The sequence below is a fragment of the Rhinopithecus bieti genome, unplaced genomic scaffold (genome assembly GCF_001698545.2).
Source record: "Rhinopithecus bieti isolate Rb0 unplaced genomic scaffold, ASM169854v2 scaffold_10712, whole genome shotgun sequence".
NCBI classification, from domain to species: Eukaryota; Metazoa; Chordata; class Mammalia; order Primates; family Cercopithecidae; genus Rhinopithecus; species Rhinopithecus bieti.
Window position 1 is genome coordinate 2942899 of NW_016806920.1, and position 24595 is coordinate 2967493.

General features: G+C 37.7%; 1 long non-coding RNA gene across 1 annotated transcript in view; it reads right to left on the bottom strand.

Moving 5' to 3' along the window:
* Positions 1-8769: 8769 nt before the first annotated feature.
* LOC108533772 (uncharacterized) overlaps positions 8770-24595 on the bottom strand; it is a 30610-nt gene continuing 14784 nt past the window's right edge. The window contains exon 4 of the long non-coding RNA XR_001886817.1: positions 8770-8964. This is a non-coding gene — a long non-coding RNA (uncharacterized LOC108533772). The remainder of the gene's footprint in view (positions 8965-24595) is intronic.

The window sequence follows — 24595 nt, forward strand, 5'->3', positions numbered from 1 at the left end:
TTGGTATACAGTTGTATGAATTTTCACAATTAAGTAATGTGACTAACACCACCAACAGGAAAGAGAACAGTTCTATCAACTCATGAGTTTTTCTCATAATACCTCTTTCTCATTAAGCTTTCTGCTCACTCTCTGTCTTTCTCTTTCTCTCTCACTCTCTCTCTTTTTTTTTTTTTTTTTTTGGACAGGATCTCACTCTGTTGCCCAAGCTGGAGTGCAGTGGTGCAGTCTCTGCTCACTGCCACCTCTACCTCCTGAGCTCAAGTGATCTTCCCACTTCAGCTTCCCGAGTAGCTGAAACTACAAACTTGAGCCATCACACATGGCTAATTTATTAATTTTTTTTGTAGAGATAAGGTCTTACTTTATTGCCCAGGCTTGGCTGGTCTTGAACTCCTTGTGTCAAGTGATCCTCCTGCCATGATCTCCCAAAAGTCAAGGGATTACAGGTGTGAGCCACCACACCTGGCCTTCTGCTTCCTTTTAATGCTTAGTAAACACTATTTTCCATCCCTACAGTGATTTTTTTTTCCAAAATATCATATATATTGACACTTGTAGTATGTCTAGATACTGTCAATTAACATGAAACGATTGAGATTCATTTATACATAAATAGTTTGTTCCCTTTATTTGCTGAGTAATATTCCATTTTTGGATGTATCACCACTTATTTCTCCATCCCCTAGTGATATGGTTTGGACATTTGTCCCCTCCAAATCTCATATTGAAATGTGATTCCCAGTGTAGGAGGTGGGGCCTAGTGGGACGTGTTTGGGTCATGGTGGTGGATCCCTTGTGAATGGGTTGGTGCCCTCCCTGTGAGTTCTTGTTCTACTCCTTCACAAGAGATCTGGTTGTTTAACAGTGTAGCACCACCCCCTCCTCTCTCTTGGTCCTCTTGCCATGTGGCCAGTTCCCCTTCCCCTTCTACCAAAATTGAAAGCTTCCTGAGGTGCTAACCAGAAGCAGTTACTGACACTATGCTTCTTGTACAGCCTGCAGAACTATGAGCCAAGTAAACTTCTTTTCTTTATAAAATACCCAGACTCATGTATTCCTTTATAGCGATACAAAGAAAACTAATACACCTAGTTAAGGAACATTGGCTTGTTTACAGTTTTTGGTGATTTTGAATAAAGCTCTTGAACAGGATACAAAATCCATCCTGTATTTATGTTATACATTTCATTTTTATAAATGACCAAACAAATGAACTAAAGAAAACTAGAATTGGTAAGGATTGGATCATTTCCTAATGATGTTCCCTAAAATAGTTTTCGAAGCAAATAAAAGGCTTACATTTTATATGGGTAAATATTTAGAAATAGAATTTCTGGGTCATATGGTAAGAATATGTTTTAAGTTTATATTAAATTTTTAAACTATTTTCAAAAGTGTATCTCTATTAGCAATGTATGAAAATTCTATTTGTTACCCATACCCTTTAGCTCTTGGTTTTGTTAGTCTTGTTGTTTTAGCTGGCAATATATCTATTTAGGTTTACACTATATGCTCTATTTCACCTCATTTACATTGTAGTGTCAGATTTCAAAACCTTTTCTTTGCTGTTTGTCCCCTGGTATCCTCCTCGCAGGTGTTTGTGACTTAGGTGTTGTTTAGATTGTAGTTCAATTCACAAAGCCTTTGTTATGGTTCTCAGATGCATTACATGCATACATACAGTTTGAGGATGACCCTGAGGCTTGTATAGGTTCATACACAGAATTAGAAGATCCTCTTCCCTATATGTCTCTTCTCCAGGATATCCTTCACATTTTAGGCTCAAAGAATCATTTTTTCCAGTTTCACTTGCAAGTGAGATGTTCTTTTAACATTTTAACCTTCCATATTACTGCACAGTTCTACCTAATGAACCCATCTTTGGTGAAGTATTTAAAAAGAGAGAGAAAAGTAACAAGAATTCTTTCCATAGTTTTGTCCCATAGGGACTCTTTTCTTATTTCTCTACACAGAGAAATTATTTTCTCTTGAGTTTTAGATACAAAGCCACCTCCTCTGCAACTGTGCAGATCCATGACCTTGGGAAGATTGGTAGAGGAAAGAGAGAGAAAACAAGAGGGAGAGCAAGAGATAGCAAGAGATAGAGAAACAAAAGGAATTTCCTCCATACTTATCAGCTCACAAAGTCTCTTTTTGCCAGTTATCCAGGCAGAAGGATGGATTTCCCTAGGATGTTTGGATGTTTATGCCTGTGACTAAGTTTCTCAATTTGGGCCTGCCCTTAAGTCAAAGGGTGGGGGAGGGTGGTTCTCTCTAGAATCAACCTGTTCCAATTGATTTACAGACTGCTTTCTGTATTTTCTCCCACATGGGCTGTAGTGGGCTTCTTTTATCTTGGCTGTTACTGGAAGGTCTGGCTCCTCTGTCCAACCAAGTTCACTGTAGGCAGCATCTCCCTGCTACAGTCTAGGTACCTTCTTAGCATGGCGCAACATAGCATCTAGAACCATGGAGAAGTGTGGGGAGTGGCCTGGGGAAAAGTATGACCATCTCAGGTATTGGTCTGGAAGAAAAAAACTCTTTATTTCAACTGTTCCACTTAGGTTCTGGGATTCAGTTTCTCTACCTTAAAACAGCCATTTAAAAATTATATTTTAAAGATTTAATTTTCTTTAATTTCAAAACTAGCTGACCAATAAATTAGCTTTCCATCATCTGAAATTTGCTACAATTATATAAATTTTAAAGCTGGATAAAAAATTAACTGAAATTAATAACCAATGTAAAATTTTATAGTAATTTAGAAAACAAATATTTGTTTCCTAACAAATATTTATGCCTAAATAAAGAATATGGAATTAAATTAGTTTGCCAGTATCACCATTTGCTGGGAATGTATCATGAGCTAAAGGTGAACACATGATAAATGAGCTTAGATGAAGCATTTATTTCTGCAAACTTATCTGAGAAGTCCTCTAATATGTTTGATTGTGTCCCCACCCAAATCTCATATTGAACTGCAGTTCTCGTAATCCCCACATCGTGCCATGAACGTGTTGGGAGGTAACTGAATCATGGGAGTGTTTCATGCTATTCTCATGGTAGTGAGTTCTTATGAGATCTGATAATTTTGTAAGGAGCTTTTCCCCAACTTTCACTCTGCACTTCTCCTTGCTGCTGCCATGTGAGGAAGGATGTGTTTGCTTTTCCTTCTGCCATGATTGTAAGTTTCCTGATGCCTCTCCAGCCATGCTGAACTGTGAATCAATTAAACCTCTTTCCTTTATAAATTACCCAGTCTTTGGTATGTCTTTATTAGCAGCATGAGAACGAACTAATATAGTATATTGGTACCAAGAGTGGCGCACAGCTGTAAAGATACCCAAAAGTGTGGAAGCAACTTTGAAACTGGGTAACAGGCAGAGGTTAGAACAGTTTGGAGGGCTCACAAGAAGACAGGAAAATGCTGGAAACTTTGGAACTTCCAAGAGCTCTAGAGAGCTCAGAAGATGAGAAGATGTAGGAAAGTTTGAAACTTCCTAGAAACTTCTTGAATACCTTTTCCCAAAATGCTGACAGTAATATGGACAATAATGTCTAGGCTGAGATGATCTCGGATGGAGATGAGGAACTTTTTGGGAACTTGAACAGAGGTGACTCTTGTTATGCTTTAGCAAAAAGACTGATGGCATTTTGCCCCTGCCCTAGAGATCTGTGGGGCTTTGAACTTGACAGAGATGATTTAGGATATCTGGCAGAATGATTTAGGGTAAGAACAGAAGAGTTGGAAATACCTTTCTTATATCTAAACAGATTTTTGTTGCACAAAAGTACACCATCTTTTGAAGTGAAGAAGTTATGACAGAAAGGTAATACCATGGGCATTATCATTTTGATAGCCATTGACACCAGCATCCTGATGTGTGGAGGAAACCATTTGTTCATCAGTCAAATGATTTCATGAGAATCATACTTGTGTGACCTTGGACAAGTCACTTGTGTGACCTTGGAAAGGGGTCCTGATCCAGACTCCAAGAAAGGGTTCTTGGATTCCACAAAAAAATTTGTAGTGAATCCATAAAGTAAAGCAAGTTCATTAAGAAAATGAAGAGTGGCGGCCGGGCGCAGTGGCTCACGCCTGTAATCCCAGCACTTTGGGAGGCCGAGGCAGGTGGATCACCTGAGGTCGGGAGTTCGAGACCAGCCTGACCAACATGGAGAAACCCCGCCTCTACTAAAAATACAAAAAATTAGCTGGGCATGGTGGCACATGCCTATAATCCCAGCTACTAGGGAGGCTGAGGCAGGAGAATTGCTTGAACCTGGGAGGCGGAGGCTGCGGTGAGCCGAGATTGTGCCATTGCACTCCAGCCTGGGCAACAAGAGTGAAACCCTGCCTCAAAAAAAAAAAAAAAAAAAGAAAAAGAAAATAAAGAGTGGCTACTTCATAGGCAGAGAAGGCCCAAGGGCTGCTGTTCACCCATTTTTTATGGTTATGGTTATTTCTTGATTATATGCTAAACAAGGGTTGGACTATTCATGAGTTTTCTGGCAAAAGGGTGGTCAATTACCAGAACTAAGGGTTCCTCCCCTTTTTAGACTATATTTGGTAACTTCCTGCCATTGTCATGGCATTTGTAGATTGTCATGGTGCTGATGGGAGTGCCATTTAGTATACTAATGCATTATGATTAGCATATCACGAACAGTGAGATTGACCAGAGGTCACTTTCATGGCCATCTTGTTTTTGGTGGGTTCGGGCCACAGCTTCTTTACTGCAACCTGCTTTATCACCAAGGTTTTAATGACCTGTATCTCTTGCCAACCTCCTATCTCATCCTGTGACTTAGAATGCCTAACTTACTGGGAATGCAGCCCAGCAGGTCTCAACCTTATTTTATTCAGCCCCTATTCAAGATGGAGTTGCTCTGGTTCAAATGCCTCTGACAACTTGTAAACAGAAAAGTATCTGAGACAGGTCTCAATCAATTTAGAAGTTTATTTTGCCAAAGTTAAGAACAATGCCCAGAAGGAATAAACAAGGGACTGTGGAAACAGTCTGTGGTCTGTGCCTTTCTTCAAAGATAATTTTGAGGGCTTTAATATTTAAAGGGGAAAAGTGGGTTGGAGGGGAAAGAGGCAGGGTATGGTGATTCACATGTTGCAAGGGAAAAGAAACAGGGGAATAGTCAATTATGCATTAGTCTTACACTCAATATATTGGCACTTTACATAAGATAAGGTGAACCTGTGGTGATATTTAACCTTTTTTCTGTAGCTGTCTGCTGAGGAACAAAAGGAAAGGCATTTTCTTTCATGACTCAGCTTTCGGCTTAATTTTTTACTTTTGGCATAATGAATTGGGTTCTCAAGTTTTTATTTTCCTTTCACAATCTTAATATCTCTGAAGCTTGGCTTCTTCACTTATAAAAGAAAGTCGCTTATAGTAGTACCTATCCTCAAAGGATTATTAGGATTCAATAAGATAAGGCATGAAAAAAGATCTAGCAAAATTTTTGGCAGAGAGAGCACTACAAACATTAACTCTTATATTTGAGTGAATAGGAGGAGTATAATGTACAAACTCAAACTTATGCCAGTCTCTAGAAGCCACAGAGAGTTCTATCTCAGTGATGTATACAGAAACCAACAAGTTGATGATTCTGTGAAGACAAAATTTCCTGTTGGCCTTGTTGGCATTCAGAAAATAATGAAGCATGACACCTTGGCAAGCAGAGTATTTTGAACTAAAGAAGATTGGAAGGCTTCAGAAGCAGCCTCAGAACTAATGTCTCTCCGACCTTCTCTACCCTCCTGTCTCTCATTCCTCTTTTCTTCTGGACACAGGGAGGGGATTTCTGTGAAGTTCCCTTATCTGACTACAGACAGAAGAAATGCAATTGTCATGAGTCTCCACCCTAGGAATCCATTACCCAGTAAAGATTAACTGTATTACAGAAGAAGAGACTGAAATTTGACACCGCCCAGACTGTCACCTGTTCTTTGGAGGGCCCATTCATTTTTCTTCAAAAGTATTCACTCTCCCTTAAATTGCCTACATCTCCCGTCCAGTCTTCCCTATAAAGAGTGTATGCAGCTTTTAAGTCTCACTGGCTTTTGGGGTACACACTTTTCTTTCCTTTGATGATGCCCCATGCACGTAATAAACGTGTTGGCCCTTTCTGTTGTTAATCTGTTTCCTGTCAGTTTATTTTACAGACTCAATTATCAACTTCAGAGGGTAGTCAGAAAGGTTTTTTTCTCCCCTATAGTCCATAACTACACTCATACCACTCATGAAGAAATTATATTCCTCTATTTTTTTAATAATGGGAATTTTCAATGAAAGAGGCTCAGAACAGGCTGGGCGCAGTGGCTCACGCCTGTAATTCCAGCACTTTGGGAGATCGAGGCGGGTGGATCCCCTGAGGTCAGGAGTTCAAGACCAGCCTGGCTAACATGGCAAAACCCTGTCTCTACTAAAAATACAGAAATTAGCTGGGTGCGGTAGTGTGTGCCTGTAGTCCCAGCTACTCCAGAGGCTGAGACAGAAGAATCGCTTGAACCTGGAGGGTGGAGGTTGCAGTGAGCCGAGAAAGCGCCATTGCACTCCAGCCTGGGCGACAGAGCAAGACTCCGTCTCAAAAAAACAAACAAAAAACAAAGAGGCTCAGAAAAATAATTGAAGCTACTATTAATATAAAAACCAAAGAATCCACATCACATTTTCTGAGTACTTGGCGAATAAAAAAATGGTCACAAAAAACTATGTAAGTTTATTCATTATTATCTGATCATATGCTATGAACACATCTTTAGGAAAAAAGAAATTTTTTAATTTTGTATTTCAAATTCCAAGTGTTGTTTCAATTTTCTAATTTATAATCAAACTTTCTAAGCCGAATTGGGAGTAATTTTATTAAAATAAGTTGTTTAGCAACTTATTGTTCACTGAAGTGAACAAATCAGTTGGTAAAATAGATTTTGAATAAAACTGGTAAAAAAGAAATAAGTAATTTTGTTATATGCCAATTTAAAAGAAAATACAAAAACAATTTACTTTCTTATTTTAAATGAACAGCTAGAATTACATGTTTGTGTATGTGTATATGGATATATAACTTAGTAATTATTTTAATGTTGTTTAGTGTGATTTGTAACACTTGTGCTAAAGAGAATTAAACAGTCAGTGGTCGATCTTATTTCTTTATGAAATGCAATGCGCTGTGGTTCACTGAACGACAATTAATTAAGACAATAGCTCAACTGGCATGTTTTAGCTTCCAGTAAGATATGCAAATTAAGTATAATGTACTATCTCATTAATTAATACTATAAATAAGAAACTTTTCTCTCAACTCACATCATAATGGAAAATATATTACCTATAGTTTTGGATAGATTGTGGAAAAATTCTATGTGTTCATCCATATGTGTATTTTTGTAGTATGTAATATTTCACATAAAATTACAAAGTATTAAATTTATGATTAGCTGGAAAAGCATCAAACATTTATTGAGAATGAGAGAAAAAGAAGCTGGTGGGACATGTAGTAAACAGGCAACAAAATGTATCACTCCAGAAAAACAAAGGAGATTTCCAGCTACTGCAGAGCTAAGAAACACACAAAAGGATAAATGTTCTGTAATTCCACTTACATGACATACCCAGAAGACGCAAATTCAGAGTAGTTTAGAGGAACCAGAGAAGGCAGGAGGGCAGAGTAGGAGTTATTAGTTGATGATGGTGATGTTCACTTACTTATAGTTTGATTGAAATTGGGGAAAAAAAAATAAGAAAAAGGAAAGTTAAGTATATAAACCCTGATATGTTATACCAGGTAAGTTGACTTAGGTGTAGGAAGAAAATACTAGATCCTACATTAAAATTTTAGATTTATCTAAAAATAAATAAGACATTATACTTCACTAATTTTAATCCATAGAGTTTAAAAGCTGTCCTAATTCTGTGCCCTGTGTTAGATGGTCAAATGTCCTCTATGTTGTATGGGCTACTCAGAGACAGTCATAGGGGTTCTCCAATAATAAGTAATGATGTCCTCACCAGTTGGTTTATCTTCAGCATATTGTGACATAGTGTAGTAATATGTGCCTGTGAAGTGGATTTGCAGATTATACCCTCCCATTTCAACCAAATGAACCCTATGAAATTATAAATTGCTTAAACCATTTATGCAAAGAGGCCATACATTGAAGGTAATACCTACAATGCAAGTAGAGTAGGCAACAAAACAAACAACAAGGAATATGGCAGGATGGATATGTTGGGAGGCAGGACACACTCCCCCCAAAACATTACTGTAGAAAACCAGAATATGTCATCGCAACACATAGTTCTTTGGCATATTTGGAGCAGATTATTTTGAAAAACCACAGACAAAGGAGTAGCTCTGAAAAGCTGCCCTTTTGTAAAGGAAATTTACATCTATAAAAGGCATTTTTATTAATAAAGGCATCTTCAGTCCGTATCACTTAATCTGGCCTAGAGGTTTCTTGTGTCTTGTCGTAATAGCCATTGATGTCATGACACTGTCATGATAGGAAAAGGTTTTTTAAGTTACTATGTTTTAGATTTATTTGATTCAGTATCTGTTTGACTTGCTTTATATATGTCAAGATTATTTTATTAAAAGTAAATAGGCATCCCGAGAAGGGCAATGGTACTCACACTGGTAGGTACTTGGTGAGCATATAGCTGTGTTACTGTGGTACTATCATAGAGTCTCCCTTTCATAACAAATACTCAGAAGACTCTAATGTGAACCTGTGAGATAGAATTTTAATATAGAGGGTAGATAACGATTAGGTTTTCATGAACTCATTAATGTGAGCTGCTGGAATGTTTTATATATATTACTTGTATCCCAGTCTGGCTTGAATGAGGAAGAGAAGTGGGGAGAAGAGGAAAGAGGAATCTTTTCTGAATGCCGTTTGTCTTAGATCAGTTTTTGATTTGTTAGCTGACTTTCTAAGAGTACCTGAAAAAGAAAAACAAGAAAAAAATTATTCTGGGTTGATTTCTGTACAATCCTTCCTGTGAGGCTCTTTCTAAAGCAATGTCTTTTTATTGTCTTTTATGTTTGCCACCTTAACATATATTGGGGTATATATGGATATTGCTGGTGCCAATGAAATCCCCTTTACTTTCTTTCACTGTTTTTGATTCCCAGTGTCTGCCTACTTTTTCTTTCAATAGTACACAACCGTAGCTCTTCAAAGAGCTGCTACTACAGCTGCTTGGCCTGTTGAAACTAGAAGTCCTCAGAATTTGTCTTCCCATTGCCACCTCCTCAGAAAGCCCTTAGTTAGTGACAAACCAGTGTAGGTTATGAAAGCTCAGGTCCTCTGCCTTAAGCCAGAACAAATTTTTGACACAGAATATACATTCCAGGAATTCTTCGCAGAATCAGGCTAAAGCACTCCCCTCAAGACTTTCCTGAAATTATACTTTTGCTTGGGTTCTTCTTTTCTTCTCTGCTTCCCACATTCTATCATTTTTTTTCCTTCAGGGCATGTGCACATGAATTCTCAACATGTCTCTTTATTTGGAGGAGTATAAGATCGAAACAAATTTACAGACTATTAGTATAGAGGAGAAACCAGTTTACTGTTAAGAATGGCAAAACAAAATAAAACCAGAACCACCACCGCCAACAAAAACCCCACATCCTCACACACAAACAGCAGAACAATGACACCTGCATGTATTTATAGCTCCTAGAATTGTGAAAAGAAAGAAGAAAAATAGACATGTGAGTAGAACAGATTGGTGTCCTAATTTTCCCTCTTCAGCTTTTAAACAAAAGAAGATGTCCTGCTTATCTATTGCTGTAGAACATATCCCCTGAAAGCACATTAGATTACAAAAATGAGTTGTTATTTTTTTCTTTGATTCATAAAACTGATGAGTTCAGCCTGATGGTGCTCCTTTGGAGTTGCAATGAGATTACTGTTGAGGCTAAAGTATTTGAGAGATTTCTTCCCTTGTACGTCTGGTGCCAGGAAGTGCTGAGGCTGGTTAACCATCTCTCTCTATGTGGACACTCAACATGAGGAACTGGAGATTCCTCACAGGGCAGTTCCAGAGTACTCAGATTTCTCATATGCTCCAAAGAAAACATTCTGAAAGACCATGGCAAGCACTACCATGCTGCTTCTTGCCTAGACTCAGAAGTCTTGTAGTGTCACTTGTGCCACAGTTTCTTGGTGATAAGTGAGTTATAGGGTCGATCCATCCATGAGAGAGTGAATGCTCAGAGACATCATTCACTGGGACCTTCTTTAGATATGTGTTTAATAAAATGAAAGGAGTACAGAAAGCGTGGAATATTTTCCTTGTTCCTTAGTGAATCAGGACACCAGAAAGAGACTCTGTGCAAAGCCTTCCTACAAAATAAGGTAACAGGCTAATGAAGAGAATAGAGCAAATGGTCAGGCCCTAGCTGGCGTGTGTGAATGCTCCTTGTGTCTCTTCAGATGTGGATTCTGAGTTGACAGCCTATGAGTCTGTCAGGGATCCTACTAGGGTACAGATAAATTTTGCAGCAGAAATTGAAGGCAGACAATCTTAGCAAGGGTTAAGTTGAGGATATAGCAACAGTCAGATGTTTTCATCATAGTAGGAGTTGAAAGGAAGCAAATTCAGCAAAGTAGAATGGCCAGTGCTCCCCTCAATCTTACCACAGCACCAGTTTAGGAGGCATACAGGGAGTGCAGGGACTCAGCATCTAAGAGACGTCACCTTGGACACTGGCGATTGTCTGCTAGTGCATGCACAAAAAGAACTTTGAAGCCCAGGGACCTCATTTTTCCATGGAATGAGGTCTTGCATCTCTCCCCTCTACACCCACTGTCTCCCTCAAGTATGTGGGAATTTAACATCCTAATTATTACCCTCACTAAAATGTTTCACCTACCACTGTGTTGCAAACGGGGTCTCTTATTGCTCTGAATAGTGTGTATTTAACGGGAAAGGAATTCTGTTTTACAGATCGAAAATATGTGGCTCAACGGGGTTAAGTATTCCAAGTTTACACAACTGGTAAGGGGAAGGATCCGCTATTGAGACTCACGTCTGCTGCCTCACATTGTGTTCTTTCCACTTTGTGATACTATCTTTAATATTTACTTCTCTATAAGGTTGCAACTGAAATACAATTCTCAGAAATTCATCATTTTTTAATCTTCACTTTTAACCAACAAATACGTTTTCCTATTTGGTAACTATAATCTGAAAACTGCTACATATTAATAAAACTGGCACTGATTTGTTTTAGGTGTTCATTTATGCAGTGTGAATGAAGTCAGCTGTGTAAAAGTGACAAGAGAGAGAATTTCTTATGGTTCATTAGTAGAACATACAGCAGCAATCAATTGTGGTATTTAATAGTCACCGCACATTCAAGATAGAGATTTATTTCAACAAAGGAATTAAACTTGAAAACAGCAGGGAAGAAATAAAAAATTGGAAGTGATCATAGGAGAAGTTTACCAGAAAGGTCAAACTTTCACCAAGTTACATGATCCTTCCAGTTTTAAAATCACATGGAAATTTAAGTTGAACCAGAATTATATTCCTGACATTTTTCTTTCCCTTCAAAATCTTTCTGTTTTACTATTCTTAATAATATAAGTTGCCTAAAACATTAATCACACAATTGATTTTAAGGATAGCCTTACAACAACAGCAAAATAATAATTTAATTTAATAACATATTAAGTACTTTTTATGTGTCACACATTATATCAATTTCTTCACATGAATTGACTAAGTTTAACAACATGTCTATGAAGTTGGATATTGATATCACTATCATGAGAAAATAAGGCACAGAGAGATTAAATAAATTGCATGAGATTATACTCATCTACTAAGTGGTAGATTTGGGATGTGAACAAAAGTAGTCTGGTTTCAGAGTTACTCTCATAACCCACCAAAATGCATCTCCTTCCCATCTAAACTGTATTTGCTTGAACAATATTTCAGTGTGTTCTCTCCCTAAATCCAATCAACATCATAATATGCACAAATAGGCAAAGATACTAAGTATAACTACTGAAAATAATTACTATGAATTTAAAACATAGTCTTAGGTAATAGAGAAGGGAACAGAATGGCAGAGTCCAGAGAGTAGACAGGATGTACACACAGAGATGCCAGAGAAAGCTTGTATCTTCTGATATAAGACCTGGAAGTCAAAAAGGCACTACAAGTGTGGTTTTTGGATAGGAAGTCTATGAATATACCATTTATCTGAACATAAAGGAAATGGCCAGAGAATGTGTAGTAATGATTTTGACAGGACTCTCAGCAACTAGAGTAACTAGATTATATCAGACCTTGAGACCATGATAGGATCCTTAGTTCACATTTTGTGTAAAAAGTGGAGCTCTTAGATTGTATGCACAGGAGAATAACATTATCTTTTCTACATTGTATTGATGACTTTGTGTACTGTGTTGGATCATAAGACCCAAGGGTGGAAGCAGTAAGAACACAAAAAGGGTGATATTAATGATCAAGGATAAAGGTGATGTGGTGATATTAATAATCAAGAATAAAAGGGATAGTGATTGAGTAAGTGATAGGATTAAAGGAGTGGAGAAGTGGTTAGTTCTGTGTATGTCCTGGGATCTCAGAGTTTTCAGAAGTATTAAATTGGAGTTTAAGGCAAAGTGGAGAGTCAGGAATGACTCTTGGTTCTTTCATACATTTCATACATTGATCATTGTGGTTTTTAAGACTGCCTGTTCCTCAGAACATATGTCTAGCTTCTCAAGAGGACTTCAGTCAGTCCTTCAGGAATGCTCCTTCAGTTTGCCCCTTCAGGAATAATTTCTACCCTTTTTTCCCCTTATATTATCCCTTACTTACTGACTACATCATACTTGTTATTCCTTCCACCTGGAATGTTTTGTTCTACATTTATTTATATGGCTAATGCCATATTATTATCCAGGTCCCTACAAGCATAACTTCTTCAGAACATCCCTTCAATTCTGATTAATCTCTCTCATTATCCATTTTTATGTTTTTCTTTCTTTTCCAAAGACTTCTCTCTATCTGTATTTATATAGTTAATTTTACAAAATATTCATTTACTGTTTTTCTCACTACAGTGTAAGCCATATAGGATCCTGCATCCTACCTTTATATTTCTAGTGTGTCTGTTTCTCAAATACCTAGTACAATGTCTAGGGCATAGAAAATCATGAATGAATGAATGAAACCATGTTATTAGGCAACAGACAATTATTTAACTTTGCATCTAATATGTATTAACTTACATTAAACTTTAAGATGATAATATCTTCTCTTCACTATAGGTATAGAGGTAAAACACTTTAAATAAAACATTCATTATGGTTTGTTATGTTTAATTCATATAGACATGGTCAGAACAAAAATCATCTTCTCATTAAAGTCAGCTAAATATTTTGGTTTAAATGAACGTGGTATGTATCTAGACATATTTTAAATGTAATTATATATATATATATGACTTAGATTTAAGTCAAATTTATTTCAACAAACAACTTTATTGGATGAAAGCTTATATGCTAATATGAATAATGAATATTTATAGAGTATCTACAATGTGCCAGGTAATATAATTAACAATTAATCTAGAATTATCTCAATTAATCTTCATAAGAATACATTACGGTAGCTACTCTTATCTTCCACTTGCATACAAGAAAACAGACTTTCAGGTAAAGTTGTAGCAGGACAAGCCACAGACAAGAACCCCTAAGACACCAAGTTGTGGAAGGAAAGGGCTTTATTCAGCTGGGAGCTTCAGCAGACTCACATCTCCAAAAACTGAACTCCCTGAGTTAGCAATTCCTGTCCCTTTTAAGGGCTTACAACTCTAAGGGTGTCTGCGTGAGAGGTTCGTGATCGATTGAGCAAGCAGGGCGTATGTAACGGGGCTGCGTATACCGGTAATCACAACAGCACAGAACAGGACAGGGATTTTCACAGTGCTTTTCCATAGAATGTCTGGAATCTATAGATAACATAACCGGTTAGGTCAGTGGTCAATCTTTCACTACTGGGCCTGCAATGCAGTGCTGGGCTATCTGACTACTGATTTCATTTCTGTCTTTTCTTTAACTCCTACTTTTTCTTTGAGGCAGAAATTGGTCATAAGACAATATGAGGATGGTCTCCTCCCTTAAAGTGATCCATTCAATGTTATAGATATATTAGGTGACATATTTAGAATTTTATTCCAAGTATTCCTGCCTCCAAATTTATACAATATACCTTTTTAAATAAGGTCATTAGTTATAAACAGCCCTATCTTCCATTTGCCCAAGCCAGTATAAAATATACTTAGAAAATACGACTTTAAGCACTCTAGCCAATTATTCCACTCAACTGATTCTTTCCTCTAGTATTCTGAGAACAACATTTTTAAAATTAGGACTTCAAATTCAATAATTATACGATTTTTTTTCCTGTTCTTTACTAATCTTGTGGTCATTTTTCCATTATTATTCAGTATAAATTTCAGGATTCATCACTAAAATTACTCTTTTGAATACTTCCTCAACTGTCTTGCCTCTCTCTGTCTCTTAGTTCTCTCCTAATAAAACCCAATGCTGGTTAAATCTAATTCTTGGGTCACTCTACCTTTGCAAACAGCTAAACTAGCACAAGAGAAGAGCACACAACCATGCTGAAAAGTATTACCTTGAACTTATTATCACTAGACCCAAGTTATCTCTTAGTAGAGTTGTACAATTATACTATATTTTTGTAGTTCATTCATTTTTTCCAATTTCTAGAAAGCCATCATATACTTTCTCTTCTCCTATTGTATCTCCACTTCTTCTTCCATCATCCTCTCTCCAAGGAGAAGATTTAAATTCCTATTTCATTTAGGAAATGAAAGCAACCAGAAAACATTTTTTACCTTGCTTCTATTAACACATATCCTGAAGTCATTTGAGACCATACACTCTACTTTCTGTACTCTTAGTTTGGATAAACAGCCTATGCTCCTTTCTTAGTTCTCTATTGGTGCACTAGATTTTATCTCCTCTTGCTCAGTTTCTCTGTGGAAAACATATACAAAATGGTCCTTAAAAGCAACTGCTTATACTTTTGTCTCCACATATTCTCCAGTGAGTTTTTGTCCTTATCACTTCACAAAAAATGTTCATGTCAAGGGTACCAATTATTTCCATGTTGGTAAGTTTAATTGGTCTTCATGTTACTCAACAATTATTAAAGGATGAGACACCATTGAGCACTCCTTTTATTCATTTGCTTCTGAGACATCTACTTTTCCTACTTCTCCTCCTATTTCGTTGGTAATATAGTTTAGATATTTTTCCTCACCCAAATTTCATGTTGAAATGTAATCCCCATTGTTGGAGGTGAGGCCCAGTGGGGGATGTTTGGCTCATGGAGAAGATCCCTCATGAAGGGCTTGGGCCATCCCCTTGGTGGTGAGTTCACACAAGTTCTTGACACTTAAAAATGTGTAGCACCTGACCCAGCACTTGCTCTTGCTTTTGCCATGTAAGGTGCCTATTTCTCTTTCACCTTCTGCCATGACTGTAAGCTTCCTGAGTCATCCCTACAAGCCAAGCAGATGCTAGCAGCATGCTTCCTGTAAAGCCTGCAGAACAGTGAGCCAATTAAATCTGTTTTCTTTATAAATTACCCAATCCCAGGTATTTCTTCATAGCAATGCAAGAATGGCTTAATACAGAAAATTGGTACTGAGGAATGGGGCATTGTTATGAAGATAACTGAAAATGTGAAAGTGGCTATGGAACTGTGTAATGGGCAGAGGTTGCAGGAGTTTGGAGGGCTCAGAAGAAGACAGGAAGATGAGAGAAAGTTTGGGACTTCTTAGAGACTGGTTAAATGATTGTGAGCAAAATGCTGAGAGTAATGTGGACATGAAATCCAGGCTGAGGAGGTCTCAGATGGAAATGAGGAACTTACTGGGGACTAAAGCAAAGGTCACACATGTGAGGCCTTTGCAAAGAGCTTGGCTGCATTTTGTTCATACCCTAGGGATCTGTGGAAGTGTGAACTAAAGAGAGATGATTTAGGGTATCTGGCAGAAAAAAATTCTATGCAGCAAAACATTCAAGATGTGACTTGGCTACTTCTAACAGCTTATGGTCAGATGCAGAAGCAAGGAAATGAGTTAAAGTTGGAACTTATATTTAAAAGGGAAGCAGAGCTAAAGGTTTGTAAAGTTTGCAGCCTAGCCATGTGGCAAGAGAGAAAAACACTTTTTGGGAGGAAGAGGAATTCAAGCAGGCTGTTGAGCAAACACTTGCTAGAGAGATTTGCATAACTAAAAAGGAGCCAAGTGCTAATAGCCAAGATAATGGGAAGGAGGCCTCTAAGGCATTTTAGAAATTTTCCAAGCTGCCCTTATCATCACAGGCCCTGATGCCTAGAAGAATGAATGGCTTCGGGGACCAGTCCCAGGGCCCTGCTGCTCTGTGTAGCTTCAGGACACTGTTCCTCACATACCAGCACTTCTAGATTCAGTCTCAGCCCAAAGGGCCCCAGATACAGCTTGGGCCGCTCCTCTGGTGGGTACAAGTCATAAGCCTTGGCAACTTCCATGTGGTATTAAGCCTGTGGGTGTGCAGAATGTAAGAGTGAAAAATGCTTGATAGACTGCCTATATTTCAAATGCTGTATGAGAAAGCCTGCATGCACATCAGAAGCCTACTGCAGGGTCAGAGGCACCACAGAAAACCTCTATTAGGGAAGTGTGGAAATGTAAGGTCGGAGCCCACATGCAGTGTTGCCACTGGGGTCCTGCCTAGCGGAGCTATGAGAAGTGGCTGTTGTCCTCTAGACCCCAGAATAGCAGAATAGTAGATCCACTGGCAGCTTATGCCCTGCTCCTGGAAAAGTACAGGCACTCAAAAACCTGTCAGAGTAATCATGGAGGATATAATCTGCAAAGTCACAGGAGCAGAGCTGCCCAGAGCTTTGGGAGGCTACTCCTTGCACCACTGTGCCCTGGATGCAGGATATGAAGTCAAAGGAGATTATTTTGGAGTCTTAAGATTTAATCACTGCCCTGCTGGATTTCAGATTTGCATGGGTCCTGTAGCATCTTTCTTTGGGGGATTTTTCTTCCTTTTGGAGTAAGGAAAGTTTACCTAGTGCCTATACCCACAATGTATCTTGGAAGAAAGTAACTTGTTTTGAATTTACCAGCTCATAAGTGGAAGAAAATAAATCTCAGATGAGACTTTTGACTTGAACTGAACTTGAGATTTTAGTTAATGCTAGAATGGATTAAGACTTTAAGGGGACTATTGAGTAGAGATTATTGTATTTTGAAATGTACAAAGGAGATGAGATTTGGAATGGTCTAGGTGTAAACTGATATAGTTTAAATATGTGTCCCTGACAAAATCTCATGTTAAAATATAATTCTCAGTGTTGGAAGTGGGGCCTGGTGGGAGGTTCTTGGATCATGGAGGAGGATCCACCATGAATGCGTTGGGTCATCCCCTTGGTGATAGCGAGCTCTTGCTCTGCGTTCACATAATAGCTAGTCATTTAAAAGTGTATGGCACTCCCCTCCCCACTTTCTTTCTTGTTTGCTTGTGCTTTCACCATGTGAGGTGCCTATTCCCCCTTCACCTTCTGCTATGACTGTAAGTTTCCTGAGGCCTCCCTAGAAGTTAAGTAGATGGCAGCACAATGCTTCCCTTAACCCTGCAGGACTGTGAGCCAATTAAACCTCTTTTTTTAAAAAAGAAATTACCCAGTCTCATATATCTCTTTATATAAATGCATGAACAACCTGATACAATTCACAACTTATGTTTTCTCTTTCCTCCCAAAGCTTTAAACATTGGAGTAGCCCAGAGATCAGTCTTTGAATATCCTCTTTCTTTGTTCATACACATTGTCTTGGTGATCTGATTCAATATTTTCAAATCTCTAAACTGATGCCCATATACTCATCCTTCCAGTCTGAACTTCTACCCTGAACTGGTGCATGGAACAGATTTCTTAACATCCCTGTCTGGAAAGCATACACTTCTTTCAAACTTGACAGGCACAAGAACAAGCTTTTGTTTTCCCTTACTGCAAAGATATTTTTCTCCAAATATTTTCCATATGAGTAAAAAAGAATTCTATCCTTTTAGTTAATCAATCCAAATATTTTGGAGTCTTTTTTGTGTGCCGTCTTTCTTTTATGGACCATATTAAATTGCCATCCATTAGCAAATCCGGTTGATTCTTTCTGTTTTAAAGAATAATTCATCTACTTCTTAAATCTCCCATTACTACTGAACAGCCGTTATTATATTTTACTTGGATTATATAATGTAACAACTCAATGGGTTCATTTTGCCTCCTGCCCAGAAAAGCCAATATATTAAGAACAACAGATATTGCAGCAAAGAAAGAGTTTAATTATCTCAGGGACAGCCAAGCAAAAGGATGGCAGACATTTCTCAAATTTGCTTCCCTGAAAGCTCAGAGGCTTGGGTTTTTAAAGATAATTTGGTGGCCAGGGTTCTAATAAATGAATACTGCTGATTGGTTGGGGATGAATTCATGGAAGTGTCCAAACTGTTTTCAGACACTGAGTCAGCTTCTGTGTGGGAGCCATTTCCTTGGTGTAAGTCAGAGGTTCAGGTGGAGTCAGTCAGTTGTCAGAATGCAAGAGTCTGAAAAACATCTCAAATGTCAATCTTAGGTTTTGATAATAGTTATGTTATATATAGGAGCAATTGGGAAAGTTACAAATCTTGTGACCTCCAGAACAGTAAATGATTATAGAAAGGCATACTGGAGAACAATAGTTAGTTATCATTTAATGATGCCTATATCTTAGCAGAATTCAGATTTGTCCCATAATCCTAATTTTGTGACCTTTAATTAATTTTATAAGGCAATTTCGGTCCCTAAGCAAGGAGGCATTTAGCTTCCAGAAGGACTGTTATTATCTTTGTTTTAAAGTTAACAAAGGCAGTTATCTTGTGAGGCCAGAAGCAAGATAGAGTCAGTTAGGTTAGATTTCTCTCACTACTATAATTTTTGCAAGAGTGGTTTCAACAATAATATCCTATCTAACTTCTCTGCATTTTAATCTCTTCTATTTTGGTAGCCATGGTCTTGAAAGGAAACAAATAGCACACTCAAATTTATTAATTAGAAGAATTTAATAAAATGTTTATAAAGTTGTTGGAATGGTTTGGAAAAAGCAAAAAGAAAAAAGAAAAAAATTGCAGTAGTTGGAGGCTAGTAACAATAGAGAGTGATCACCACACCCAGACTTGGATAATCTAGGCCAGGAAGTAGTTATCACACCCAGGGGAGAGCCACATGGTAAGGGCTATGACTATTGGAAGTTCTGGTGAAGCATAATGAAAAACAAAATCTGTCAGTTCTGAAAAGTTCTTTACAAAGGTAAAAGGAAAACAAAAATTATTATTGAATAAGCATTAAACTAGAATGTGACTTGCATCATAGGCAATTTGCTAAGAGATTTCAAAGGCAGAAAAAAAAATCTGTCTTTTATTCAATACAATACATATATATTCTCAAGATAATAACTTGTCTTCAAGTAAGAGGACTTGACAGCAACATTTGTCATAAACACTTCATCATAAATTCACCTGGCTATTAGAGTGGCCATCAGTGTTAGTTGACTATATATGAGGGAAAACTAAATCTCACATTTCTTAATGACAGGAGATAGTTTTGCAACTTAGAGTGAGGTGCCTACTGAAGTTACCTTTCCACTAAAATCTGAAGATAACAGCACTATCTTCTTTGACTACATTTCAAAGAGATGGTCCCCAGGTCTTTAAGAAAGACATTTCTGAGGTAAAAGCTAGCAGAAGTCTTACCTAGGTCTTAAAAAGATATACATCCATTTCAAATAGAGACAGAATATATAATTACAAGTTTTCTAAGTAACTACTCTAAGGGAGGGGAGGGGAGTCTCTTTCCTTGTTTGCAAAAGGGAGTATAAAACCCCTTATTTTTAATTTGTGTTTGACCTTACAAGCAAGATGGAATAAACCCACAATGACTGATCAGAAAAGCCAGAGAAATTGTTATCTCAACCTCACTCTTCTTATAGCTTCTAGATCTTCTCTCAGTGCCTCCCTATTAGTGTCTTAATCTTGGCTTTCAGATTTTTGTGAAAGCAATGGCTAAAACAGACACTCATGTACAGGTATATCATTCAGTAGGTGACACAAGAAGTGAGTAGGAGGAACCAGAAAGAATGAAATAAAAAAAGGAAAAGTTAATGCAAACGTGCATTGCTGAATTTGGTCCTCTCCAGAGGCAGCTGGGGCTTCATCCTTCTTGGAACTTCTGAGTAACACACAGAATGACTCTTAGATAGGTCAGCAAAAGATTAATGGGAAAAAGCATTTATCCATCACTCCCATTTCCCATTGTTTGAGGGTTAACACAGGGGGTATTAACTTCTTCCACACTTTCAACTGTGCTTGTAGCAATACCATATGGGCTCCTGCTGGTATCTCATGTCACAGTAAATGAACTATCAAGGCTTGGGCTTGAAGCAAGAGGCTACTAAAGGGAAGTAAGTGAAAACCTTTAGGTAAATGCTCGGTAACTAAAAACCTGTAGGTAAATGCTTAGCTGTAGCTGAAAAGGGGAATGTGAGGCTAACCTCAAGAGGTAGCTAATGTACCTCTGTTGGACATACCCAACTAAGAGCCAAAAGAAAGGAAGTCAGTTGATGCCATACGTATGGGGCAAACTCCTGGGGCAGAGAGCAGGATGGAGAATAAATTGGGAGGTGCAAATAGAAGATACTCAATATACTTCCTCTACAGGCTATTTTTAAAACTGTTGCCAGAATGATCTTTTTAAAACCTAAGTCAGAGCATATCATTTCCCTGCTCAAAATCCTATTTTCTTAGTTTTATTTATGTTTTTTCTACATCACAAATTGAAACCAAATTTGTTAGGAAGCAAATAGATTTTCATTTGGCAATACATGGAGAATAATTGTGGTGTGCTAAACTGAAATGCCATATAAATATTTGAGTCATGAATATTGCACTGAAAATCACATTTGAACATAGAATTTAGTTGCTGTCACTATGTAGTTTTATGTATTTGAAAACATGAAAATATTAATCAGTTCTGGAATGTAAAATTAAGCAGATATTTAGTAGCAAAAAAAAGGACAGGATATAGCTCTTAGGTTAAAATTAATAAAACTAGTGGTATCTTATTAAGAACACTTACCCTGACTGTGGGAATAATCTACTTTATAAAATTATGGTTATTGACTTGTTTAAAGACTATTTCTAACCATTTAACTTTGAATTTTGTTTAATATAGTGTCCCCACTAAAATGACTACACTATGTTCAAATACTTATATGACTGCATACTACAGCAAAAGAATTCATTCTATAGCTATTTTGCCACTATGATAGATAATGGTATTTCAAAAATATAAAGATGGAGCATGGTTTATTTTCTCAGTAAGCTCTCAGTAGTCATGGTTTATTAAAAGGCCACTGGTAATATAGCAAAATATTGGACTTTCACACAATTCTATGATGAAGATGAGGAAAAATGGACAGTAAGAGCCATACTACTTTAGCTTTATTTGTCCTTTTAAAGAGAGTTTGCTGTTTATCCTAAGATGTGATAGCTAGCTACTGAAGGCTTTCCTGCAAGGAGCTAATGATGTCAAATTTACTCTTTAAAGAAAAAAAAAAGTACTTTTACATGAAGTGCAAGTCTGACTACAGGGGCAATTGGAGCCAGGAAAATCAATTAGAAGCCTATTGCAATTGCAAAAATGAGAGATATAAATTCCTGAATTAAATTTCTGGCTATAGAAATGGAAAAAGTGAAGGACTTCATTAGCTACTTAATAGGTAGAATCTATCAAATTGGTAACCAGGAAACTGAAACCGGGCCAACAAAGAGAGAAATCTAGGGAACTCTCAGGTTTCCAACTACTGTAACTGGAAGCATGACAGTCACACAAGGAATGCAGAAAAACTTTTGGGTTAGGTAGAAAAGCCAAGAGATGCAAAGCTTGGAGAACTGTTTCAGTTCTCTATCCTTGTTAGAATAAACCTCCCACATTAAGTGCCAGGGAACAACCACCATTGCTTATGGCCATAGATTCTGTGGGTCAGGAATTCAGAAAAAGCACCACAGAAATGGTTTGTAGCTGCTCTGTGGTGTCTGCGGCCTCATCTGAGAACACTCGAAGGACCAGAGATGACTCAGACAGCTGCTGTCTAGAACAACTGGAACAGAAGTTCTCAAAATTTGCACTCAAAATACTTTTACATGTTTCAAAATTATTAAAGATGCCCAAAGGGTCTTTGAGTATGTGGATTATAACCATCAATATTCACAATACTCGAAATTAAAACAAAAAATGTTTAAAGTACTTATTTTTAAATTTAATTAAAATAGAAATGATAAGCTCTCCAACTGGTGGTGTATATAACTGTTAATACAAATCTTTATTTTCCTGACCAACAAAACACTGTGAGAGGGGTGGCCTTGTTTTCCATTTGGGTAAAATGCTTTACTATCTGACATAATAGGAAACAGCCAGTTTCTCATGTGTGCTTCTGCATCCAGTGTTGCAGTGTATTGTTTTAATTAAAGTATATGAAGAAAATGTGACCACCCATAGATTTAAAGTTAGAAAAGAAAGGAATATTTTAATAGCTCTTCAGATATTTATGAACATTTTCCTTTTATATGATACCAAAACTTGACAGAAGGCATTTTCTGAAAGTTCAGTTGCAGTATGAAATCTGAAACTGTGTTACTGATTTTTTTGGACTCTGCTACATTGAAATCCATTAATCTGTCTTACACTTGAGTGAATCTTGAATGGGCCTTTTACCCATAAATAATTTTTGTAATGCCATGCACATGTCATTTGAATATGTCGTTTCACTAAGCTATGCAGGTCTTCCAAATGCTGATATATTTCATTGTAAAATATCAAAAAATACCATTTATTACAATTATCACCTATTTCATCAGAAGTGCCTTGGGAAGCTGTCACGCTCATAGCAGATAAAACCTCAAAATTTACCATTGATAATCAATGATGTCAATTATTTTCCTTAAAACTTTCCTTTTTCAAGCAAATATCTTCCAAATACCTAATGCTGAATAACCATAGATTTGGGGTTCATTCTTTCATGGCAGAATGGTGTTCCGTGAAAGAAGTATGTAGTCTAGCCACAATTCAATTGCACAAGTGTTTTTCCTTGAGACAAGTTTCATACTTAGTATGCAGCTTTAATAGTTTGCTAAGGCTCTCATAAAAAATAAAAATAAAAAAAAATCACCAACTGTGTAGGTTAATCTACTTTCTTCACAGTTCTGAAGTCCAGAAGTCAAAGACCAAGGTGCCAGAAGATTTGGTTTCCTGTGAGACCTCTTTCTTTGGCTTGTGGATAGTCAGCTTCTCACTGTATGCTCAAGTGGTTTCTTCCATGCATGCGCACCTCTCTCTCTCTCTCTGTCCTGATCTTTTACAAGAATACCTACATATTAGGCTGGGCGTGGTAGCTCATGCCTGTAATCTCAGAACTTTGGGAGGCCGAGATGGATGGATCACCTGAGGTCAGGAGTTTGAGACCAGCCTGGCCAACATATTGAAACCCCATCTCTACTAAAAACACAAAAATTAGCCGGGCGTGGTAGCAGATGCCTGAAATCCCAGCTACTTGGGAGTCTGAGGCAGGAGAATCGCTTGAAATCGGGAGGTGGAGGCTATAGTGAGCCGAGATGGCACCAGCCAGTGCACTCCAGGCCTGGGCTATAAGTAGATTCTGTCCTCTAAAAAAAAAAAAAAAAAAAAAAAAAAGATATACCTATATATTGGATTAAAGCCCACCCTAAAACCCCATTTTTACTCAAGCACCTCTTCAAAGGCCTTATCTCTAAATACTGTCACTTTCTGAAGTATTGAGGGTTAGGGCTTCAATATCTAATCTTGGAGGAACACAATTCAGCCAAGAACAGCAGAAAAACAGTTTATGTATAGTATTCATCATGCTACATAAAATGTTAGAAAAATGAGTACTAAGGAGTTATTTCATACAATTCTTTTTTTCTGCACCATCAAGGATATGTATGAAGATATGACAATGACAATTTTTTTCCTGCAAGTACATGGGAGTGAAGAATTTTAAGATTAATATTTCAGTGTGATGCCTCTGTATTGATTCATGCTAAGGCACCAGTGGTTTTACCTATCACTAATTTCACACCACTTCAAATGTCAACACAGTGAAAAGGGTGTAGAGTGTGTTAGTATTAAGAAACAATTGTGGCCGGGCGCGGTGGCTCAAGTCTGTAATCCCAGCACTTTGGGAGGCCGAGACGGGCGGATCACGAGGTCAGGAGATCGAGACCATCCTGGCTAACACCGTGAAACCCCGTCTCTACTAAAAAATACTAAAAAACTAGCCGGGCGAGGTGGCGGGCGCCTGTAGTCCCAGCCACTCCGGAGGCTGAGGCAGGAGAATGGCGTATAAACCCGGGAGGCGGAGCTTGCAGTGAGCTGAGATCCGGCCACTGCACTCCAGCCGGAGGGACAGAGCGAGACTCCAT